Source organism: Panthera uncia, unplaced genomic scaffold (assembly GCF_023721935.1).
Source record: "Panthera uncia isolate 11264 unplaced genomic scaffold, Puncia_PCG_1.0 HiC_scaffold_1112, whole genome shotgun sequence".
In the NCBI taxonomy this organism is placed as follows: Eukaryota; Metazoa; Chordata; class Mammalia; order Carnivora; family Felidae; genus Panthera; species Panthera uncia.
In genome coordinates this window covers 1-10,166 of record NW_026057714.1, presented here as the reverse complement: position 1 = coordinate 10,166, position 10,166 = coordinate 1, and the positions used below count along the sequence as shown (strand labels likewise).

At 42.1% G+C, this 10,166-nt stretch overlaps 1 long non-coding RNA gene across 1 annotated transcript; it reads left to right on the top strand.

Moving 5' to 3' along the window:
- The first annotated feature begins 2,364 nt into the window (after positions 1 to 2,364).
- LOC125916766 (uncharacterized) lies at positions 2,365 to 3,606 on the top strand. Its single transcript, XR_007456029.1, has 2 exons — positions 2,365 to 2,756; positions 3,198 to 3,606. It is a non-coding gene; the product is annotated as an uncharacterized LOC125916766 (long non-coding RNA).
- The last annotated feature ends 6,560 nt before the right edge of the window (positions 3,607 to 10,166 follow it).

Genomic DNA, 10,166 nt, shown 5'->3' with positions numbered 1-10,166 from the left:
GACCAATTTGCATGGGCCACTATTTGCATTCCTTCTCCCTACATTCTCTTTATTACCTCCACTTTATAAACCCAACCAATAGAAAATAAGTATAACATTTCTACCACCATGGGTGGGTTTATGTCTTGAGTAAATAAATATAACTTCTACCAATTAAATTTCTCCTCTTTATTAGTTCTTAGTGTGTCTCAGTCTGGGTTTCTGTTAATAGCTCTGAGCCCTATATGTATCCATCAGGACGAGTCTCACTTTCCAAGCTTGTTCAACACTGGTATTCAGCTTTAACGCAAAAATGATTTGTTGGCCATTTAATCATGGGCACCTTAGCAGCAGTAAACATTATCCCCTCTGCCACTGTCACTGGAATTGGCCTGCATCAAAAAGCCCATGTCCTCGTTAAATTTGTGGTCAATACTACCAAAAAATTAATAAACCAAATTTCTATTGATGGACAAGCTTTGGTCTGCCTTGAAGATTTGAAGCTGCAGTGGAATTTATTGGAAAAAGGCCTTGTTCCTCCACTCTAAACTGCCCCGGGACCCTAACTACCAGCATATTTGCATAACTGTCATTCCTTATAGTCACTCCCAAGCCCGGGATGCTTTCCAGACACACCTTTACAGTGTTTTTTTTTCCTTTCTATGCCTCTAACGTTATAGGGAATTTGGTTGTGACATTGAGCCAACAGCTACAATATACAGACGACCAAATTAGAAATGAATGGCCTGATTTCGTGGGCCATGTGGCATGACTTAAATCTTTTCTCACAGCCAGCACACATGTCAAATTCTGGATAACTCTGGGAAGCAGAATACTTATACCGTGTCTCTTTTTATATCTTTGCAGAGTCAAGCGCCAAGCCACCCCAAAACAAAAGAAGGACCAGGAACTTGTCATGACGGTCTGTGAACAAAAAACTAGAGAAAACCAAGATAAAAACAGAAAGGTGGGACTGTGGGAATTGAGTATAGGAATCCCTGAGCTTGTACCAATGGGTTAACAAGGCTAAGGATGAAAGCATCCAAGTTTAGGTAAGCAGGGCAAAAGTGCCCTTGGCATGGAAAAAGACAGAGGAATAGGAAGTCGCAGGATGAAAGCATCCAGAAGAGGTAAGCAGGGTGAAAGCACCCCCAGCATAGAACAAAGACACAGGAATATGAAGAGACAGAGTGAAAGCATCCAAGATTACGTAAACAGGGCGAAAGCACCCCCAGCATAGTACAAAGGCAGAAAGCTTTCAGAAGATGGAAGCTCCAGAATAGGTATAACAGGTAAAGAGGGATAAAGACAGCCTCAACAGGGTGAAATCACCTGGAGCAGAGCTAACTAGCAACAGAAACCTGCCTTCTTAACTCTGAGGTAGCATTCTCTGTCTTATCCATAGGCAAATTAAGATAAACAGACAATGTGTCTCATGCCTGCCATAAACAGCCATCTGCTGGATGCCAGGATTTTTTTTTTTATATTGACCCAAACCCTAACACCACATAACATAAAAAGCTCCTTTCTCTCACACACATAGGTTAATAATCACCCTTTTATTCTTTCTATACATACATACATCATGTTGGTAAGCCTTTTGATGCTAAAAATACAGAGCAAGGACCCTTACTCAGGGCTCTTTTCTCCTTCCTGACAGTAGCCACTCTTTTATTCAGTTCTGCATCCACCCTGTTTCTAGACAAGAGAAACATTGAGAATCCAAGTCTGCACAAGGGCAGGATGCTCCCTATTCTTTGTTTATAATCTTATCACACAGAAGAAGGACCCCACCTCCCTAAGTCGGACAGAACATGATCAAATGCAAAGAGAGCAGGCTACAAGCAGGGACACAGGACTGTCACTTGGACAGCACAAGGGTGTGTGGCAGGTGTTGTTAGGGTCTTGGTCCTGGATTTGGGAAACTGAAGCTGGCAATCCACTGCAGTCCTGCTGATGACACCTCATGCCCCCAGAGTCCACATGCCCCTGCAGAAGAGTCGCATCTGTGACCCTGAACTCTGCAAGAGGATTTGGTCATTCACTACAGTCACAGGCACATCCTCTTCTGGCAGCATGGGAGCACAGATATCCTGAGGACCTCAAGCCCTGGGGACAGAGCTGGTCAGGGGGACACGGTCACACAGCAGACTTGAGCCTCGTCAAAGGAGGCAGAGCGCAGGAAGGCACAGACTCTGCAAAGGAAGATGCCTCATGTGGTGATCCCTTGAGGTCATGCTCATGGATGGAGTCAGTGTGCTGGACACATGGCAAGGACCAGAGATCACCTGCAGAATGAGGAAGAAGTGAGTGACTGAGGAACTGTCTGGGAGAGGGAGTGAAGAAGTGAATGACGGAGGTCAAGTCCACACAGCAGGGGAATTTTTTTGGGCTGAGGTCAGAGGGTGTAACAGCCTGGGCCCTCTAAAGTGGCACAGGGTGTGTCCTGCTCTCCTCCCATGGCTGGCCTTCCTTCGTGTAGCACCTGCTGACATCCGGGATCATCTCCATTTCCTCAGACAATGCTGAATGTTCCCAGAGGTGGGAACCAGACAGAGACCTGAGCAGGGTCTTCCAGGAGTGCCCTGCCCTAGAGCAGCATGTGGCAATCTGCCAGGTGGCTCTTTATGTCTTGTAGGCACCAGGCAATGATTCCACCTCATCTCTCAGAGAATCCAACAGACAACCCATCAAGAAGGCCAAGTTATCTCCTCCAGTCACAGATGTGGAAACTAAGGCTAATAGCACAGCCTGGGTTCACTAGTAAAACAAGCTAGGTGAGCATCCCAGTACCCTTGACTTTCATTTGTGCTAACATCAGGCCTGTATCTCAGCATTCTGGAATTCAGATCCCACCTCCTGGAGCACCCCACTCTCCTGCCATGAGGCCCCTCTGAACTCAGGGGAGCAGAGCTGAGCCATCAGCCTGGGACCAGACATGGTGGCTGGGAAAGGGAGGACCCTGGGCTCTGTAGGCTCTCCCAGTACGGGACCACCGGGGCTCTGTGGTCTCTCTTGATACCAGATGAGTTGGGCTCCATGAACTCTCCTGGTACTGGACAGCTCCTCCCCTTCAGGTCAGGACTTCTCAGTGTGGATCTCCTGGGGCTTGGTTTCCTTATGTTGTCAACGGACCTCCTGCTTCCCATACCATAAACCTCCATCTGAGGGTGATCAGCATTGCTCCCTAGGGTTAAATTTGCCTGAATTCCTTCCAGGAACCTCCCACATCTCTGACAACTGCTCCCCATGGAGGTCGCCTCCCTTTGGACCTGCATGTGTTTGCTCTTCATCCCAGGAACACATGGACTTTGGAGTATTTTGGGAAGAGAGGCCTGGGAAACGTTTCTCTGGAGTTGGGTTGTGAGTAACCCTTTTCCCCTATGTGGTGTCACTGTCCAGCTTTCTGCATTTCCTTCTTTATGTTTTCACCAAAGGGGCAACAACCATGTCTTCTCTGGCATCAGGCTGTTTTGTCACAGAAGGAACAGGGGCCTCTACCCCAAGGTTATGACCAATTTTACCAAAGGGGTCTAATTTTTTCACATCCAACTTTTAATCCTTTGGGGATTTCAATATCAAATGAGAAAAATTCTGTTTCAAATAAACACAAAATACAAAAATTAATCTGTCCGATCTTAGAATGTGTGGGAAGACAAAAAGGCATCTATTGTGAGGTTCCAGTTATAGGAAAAGATAAAAAGATAGCTGAGAACTTCCCTCATTTGGGGAAGGAAACAGGCATCCAAGTCCTGGCAGCACAGCGAATTCCCATCCAAATCAACAAAAGCAGGTCAACACCATGACATGTCAAAGCGAAACTGGAAAAATACAAAAAGAGAGAATTCTGAAAGCAGCTAGGGACAAACGGGTCTTAATCGACAAGGGAAGACACATAAGTGTAGCAGCAGACCTGTCCAAAGAAACTTGGCAGGGCAGAAGGGAGGGGTAGGAAACGGTCAATGTGCTAATTGGGAACATTTGCAAGGAAGAATCCTTTCCCCAGCAAGGCTGTCATTTAGAATAGAAAGTGACAGAAAAGCTTTCCAAGACAAACAAAACCTAATGGAGTTCATGACCACTAAGCCAGCCCTCCAGGAGATCCTAAGGAGCAACTCTGTGAGTGGAAATTAGCAGAGACTACAAAGGACCAGAGGCCTCACCAAAAGCATGAAACCTTCAGATAACACAATGACACTAAATCCATATCTTTAATCACTCTGAATGTGAATGGACTCAATGCCCCAATCAAAAGACACCGGGAATCAGAATGGATAAAACACAATACAAAACCAAAGAACAAGATCCATCTATATGCTGTCAACAAGACACTGATTTTAGATGCCAGGACACTTCCAGATTCAAAGTGAAGGTATGAAGAGCCACCTATCATGCTACTGGAAGTCAAAAGAAAGCTAGAGTCACCATACTTCCATCAAACAGACTAGATTTTAAACCAAAGACTGTAGTAACAGATTCAGAAGGGCATTGGATCATAATTAAAGGGTCTATCCATCAAGAGGAGCTAACAATTGCAAATGGTTATGTCCCCAAAGTGAAAGGCCCACATATATGAATCGATTAATCACAAATGTGAATAAATGTATACATAAAATACCATGATTGTAGACGACTTTAAGACCCCACTCATGGTAATAGGTGGATCATCAAGGCAGAAAATCAGTAAGGAAAAACAGATCCAATGTGCCATTGGATCAGATGTATTCAGATATACATAGATATATATTGGCCTTAATATATACATTTATATATATGGATATCAACACCGATATATTGAGATCTTTTCATCCAACAACAGTAGAATGCACATTCTTCTTAACTACACACAGAACATTCTCCAATATAGATCACATCCTGGGTCACAAAACAGCCCTCCACAAATATAAAAGGACTGAGATCATACCATGCATATTTTCAGATCACAACGCTCAGACACTTGGAATCAACCACAAGAACAAAAATTGGAAAACCTCCAAATGCATGGAGGTTACAGAACTTCCTACTCAAGAAAGAATGGGTCCACCAGGCGATTAAGGAAGAAATTAAAAAACATAAGGAAGCAAATGAAAATGAAAACACGCAATCCAAACCCTTTGGGATGCAGGAAAGGCAGTCCTTAAAGGAAAATACATTGCAATCCAGGCCTATCTCCAGAAGCAAGGATGGTCCCAAATACAGAAAGTAACTTCACTCCTAAACGAACTAGAAACAAAGCAGCAAAGAAAGTCCAACATCAGCAGAAGAAGAGAAGCAATAAAGAGTAGAGCAAAAATAATTCCTATGGAATCCAAAAACAAGGTTTCACACATCAATGAATCTAAGAGATGGGTTTTTTTTTAAATAATAAACAAAATTGATAACACCCTAGCCACACTTCTCAAAAAGAAAGAGAGGCCCAAACAGATAAAATCACAAATGAAAGACGAGAGATCAAAAACAACACCACAGAAATAAAACAAGAATCCAAGGATACTATGAAAAAGTATATGCTAACAACCTGGACAAACTGGACGACATGGACAAATTCCTAGACACCAACACACTACCAAAAGCCAAATGGGAAGAAATAGAAAACGTGAACAGACCCATAACCCGTAAAGACATTCAATCAGTTATTAAAAATCTCCCAACAAATAAGAGTCCTGGGCAGGATGGCTTCCCAGGGGAATCCTAGCAGACATATAAAGCAGAGTAAATCCTTCTTCTTCTTCTCAACAAGATACTAGCAAACATAATGCAATGGTATATTAAGAGAATGATTCGCCAGGATCAAGTGCAATTCATTCCTGGGCGGCAGGGCTGGTTCAATATTCACAAATCAATCAACATGACACATCCCATGAAGAGAAGAAAGGATAAGAACCATATGATCCTGTCAATAGATGCAGAAAAAGCATTTGACAAAATACAGCACCCTTTCTTAATACAACCCTCAAGAAAGTCGGATAGGAGGAATAGACCTTCAAACCATAAAAGCCACATATGAACGGGAGGCCCACAGCTAATAGCCTCCTCCATGGAGAAACACTGAGAGCTTTTCCCATGAGATCAGGAACACGAAGAGATTTCTACTCTCACCACTGTTGTTTAATATGATGTTGGAAGTCCTAGCATTAGACACCACACAACAAAATGAAGTAAAAGGCATCCAACTTGGCAAAGAGGACAAAATTTCACAGTTTGTAGATGACACGATACTCTATGTGGAAATCCTGAAAGTCTCCACCAAAAACCTGCAAGAATTGACACATTCATTCAGCAAAGCTTCAGGATAAAAAATCAATGCACCCAAATAGGTTGCATGTTTATACACCAATCATGAAGCATTAGAAAGAGATATCAAGGAATCGATCCCATTTACCACTGCACCAAACCATAAAATACATAGCATTAAACCTAACCAAAGAGGTAAAAGATCTGTATGCTGAGAACTATAGACAACTTATGAAAGAAACTACAGAAGACACAAAGAACCTGGAAAATATTCCATGCTCATGGGTTGCAAGAACAATCATTGTTAAAATGTCAATACTACCCAAAGCAATCTTACATTCAATGCAATCCCAATCAAAATAACAGCAGCATTCTTCACAGAACTAGAACAAACAATCCTTAAACTTTGGAGAGAACCGCAAAAGACCCAGAACAACCAAAGTAAGGTTGAAAAAGAAAACCAGAGTGGGGGAGGCATCACAATCCCAGACTTCAGCCTGAACTACAAAGCTGGACTCCTCAAATGCACGGTATTAGCTCCAAACAAGCACAGAGGCCAATGGAATAGAATAGAGAACCCAGAAATGGGCCCACAGATGTGTGGCCAACTCAGCTCCAACAAAGCAGGAAAGAGTAGCCAATGCAAAAAAGACAGTGTCTTTAACTAATGGTGCTGGGAGAACTGAACAGGAACATGCACAAGAGTGAACCTGGACCACTTTCTTACACCTTACACAAACATAAACTCCAATGCATGAAAAAGCTAACCATGAGACAGGAAACCATCAAAATCCTAGAGGAGAAAGCAGGCAACCACCTCTCTGACGTCGGCTGCAGCAATTACTTACTTGACATGTCTCCAAAGGCAAGGGAAATAAAAGCAAAAGTGAACTTTTGGGACCTCATCAAGATACAAAGCTGCCACACAGCAATAGCAACAATCAACAAACCTTAAAGGCAACCGACGGAATGGGAGAAGATATGTATTTGCAAAGGGCATATCACATAAAGGGTTAGGATAAAAAAGTCTATAAAGAACTTGCCAAACTCAACACCCGAAAACCAAGTAAGCAAAGAAAGGGGCAGAGGATGTGAATAGACACTTTTCCAAAGGAGACATCCAGATGGCCAGCGGACACATGCAAAGATGCTCAACATCACGCATCATCCAGGAAATACAAATCAAACCCCACTGGGATACCACCTCAATCGGTCAGAGTGTGGTGGTGACATTCACAACTCCGGAAATAACAGATGTTGGTTAGCATGTGGAAAACGGGAACCCTCTTGCACTGTTGGTGGCAATGCAAACTGGTGCAGCCGCTCTGGAAAACAGTGTGGAGGTTCCTCAAAAAATTAAAAATAGAATTACCCTACAACCCAGCAACAGCACTATTAGGCATTTATCCAAAGGATACAGGAGTGCTGATTTGTAGGGGCACATGTACCCCAGAGTTGATAGCAGTTCTATCAACAATCGCCAAATAATGGAAAGAGCCCAAATATCCATCAACCGATGAATGGCTAAAGAAGAGGTGGTGGTCTATCTACAATGGAATAATACGACTCGGCCATGAAAAAGAATGGAATCTTGCCTTTGAAACACTGTGGAAGCAACTGGAAGGTATGCTGCTAAGTGAAATAAGTCGGTCAAGAGAAAGATATCGTATGTTTTCACTCATATGTGGAATTTGAAAACTTCACATAAGACCATAGGGGAAGGGAAAGAAAAAATAGTTACAAATACCTAGAGGGAAGCAAACCATACGACGCTCTTAAAAGACAGAGAACAAGCTGAGGGTTGATGGGGGTGGGGAGTTAAGGGGGTGGAAAAAAGGGATGGTGGGCATTGAGGAGGGCACATGTTGGAATGAGCCCTGGGGTTATCCTGAAGTGATGAATCACAGGAATCTACTCCCGAAGACAAGACTACACTGTACACACTATATATTACCTAACTGGACACTAAAGTGTAAAATAATAAAGATAAAGAATAAATAAAGAATAATAATGAAAACGGGGGGGGGGCGCCTGGGTGGCTCAGTCAGTTAAGTCTCCGACTTTGGCTCACGTTATGAGCTCTTGGTTCATGAGTTCAAGCCCCGCATCAGGCTGTCTGCTGTCAGCACAGAGCCTGCTTTGGATCCTCTGTGTCCCTCTCTCTACCCCTCCCCTTCTCCCTCACGTTCTCTCTCTCAAAAATAAACAAACACTAAAAATATTTTTAAAGAGTAAAAATAATACAATCACAAAAGCAGGGGGAAAAAAAAACATGAGATTCAAGATTTCAAGTCTATATTTCAACAGTAGTTTTAAGGATGTAAAATATGCTTTTACTAATATAGACAAATATTCATTTCTGTAATGAATGGCATTAAGAGTCATAAAATGTTTTAACTGTGAAACACTAATTCAGGATTTTATAAGAATACTGCTTTTTTAAAAATTAATCTTGGGACTCCTGGGTGTCTCAGTCAGTTGGGCATCCAAATCTTAGTTTCAGCTCGAGTCATGATCCCAAGGCCGTGGGATCAACCCCTGCGTCAGGTCCACACGAAGCATGGAGTCGGCTTGCGATTCATATGCTCCCTCACTCTCTCTCAAGAATCAATATTAAAAAAAATAGTAAAACAAATTAAAAAAATTAATCTTAAGGCACAAGATTTAAAGTACAGAAGAGAAATACAGGATTACAGAATTTTGAGCCATTTTCCAGAACTACCATGAAGTCTAATAAAAATATAAAAACTGATTTAAAATTTCATATAGTTTTATTATTCCACTGGGAACAGCATATGAAAAGCTCTAATTTCCTATCTACACCATATTGGATGGTAGTTAAGGACCCGAGAAGGAATCTAGCATTAAGCAACTAATATGTTTATGATCATCCAATTTAAAGATTTTAAAGTCTTCAAATACATGTGTGATTATCAATCAGGACTGAACATTCCCAGGAGGAAAGAAGAAAGGGACTAAAAAAAACAAAAATCAACTCAGCAGTCTTTCTCAGTTTTAGACATGAAAGAATTTGCATGCTAAATTGAAAAACTATGAATACTAAAGTTTCCCCTGAATAATATAAAATGTACCTTGGGGTGCCTGGGGGACTCAGTCAGCTAAGCATCCGACTTCAGCTCAAGTCTTGATCTTATGGTTCCTGACCTCGAGCCCCGCGTGTCAGGCTCTGTGCTGACAGTTCAGAGCCTGAAGCCTGCTTCAGATTCTGTGTCTCCCTCTCTCTCTGCCCTTCCCCCGCTCATGCTCCATCTCTCTCAAAAATAAATAAATATTGTTTTAAGAATGTATCTACTGTCGGAAATCTTCAAAAAAGTAAAAATCATCTCCTACAAAGAATTTTGCATACTCTCTTGGAAACCTTTCCTGCCTTAAGATTCTGTCATGACAAAGAGTTCATATTAGACAAAAATTTATACATGTTGAGTTCATTCATTTGGTATGTGTGCATGTGTCTATTCTATGCAGATACTATTAAAAAAAAAGAGTGGCACCTAGGTGGCTCAGCTGGTTAAGCGTCCAACTTGATTTTGGCTCACGTTATTCAAGCTCTGTGTCAGGTTTGACACTAGAAGCACAGAGCCTGCTTAGGACTCTCTCTCTCTCTCTCTCTCTCTGCCTCTTCTCACTCTCTCTCTCTCTCTCTCTCTGCCTCTGTCTAAATCTCTCTCTCAAAATATATAAACAGTTGAAAACTTAAAATTAAAAAAATATAAATCAGAATGCAGAAAACTTATTTTATATATTTTTTCTTTCAGAGTGTGGCAGCTTAAGTGGGACCTGGGTGGCTCAGGCAGTTAAGCATCTTCATTTGGACTCAGGTCATCTCGTGGTATTCCACTGTGTATATAAACCACAATTTCTTTATCCATTCATCAGTTGATGGACATTTAGGCTCTTTCCATAATTTGGCTATTGTTGAGAGTGCTGCTATA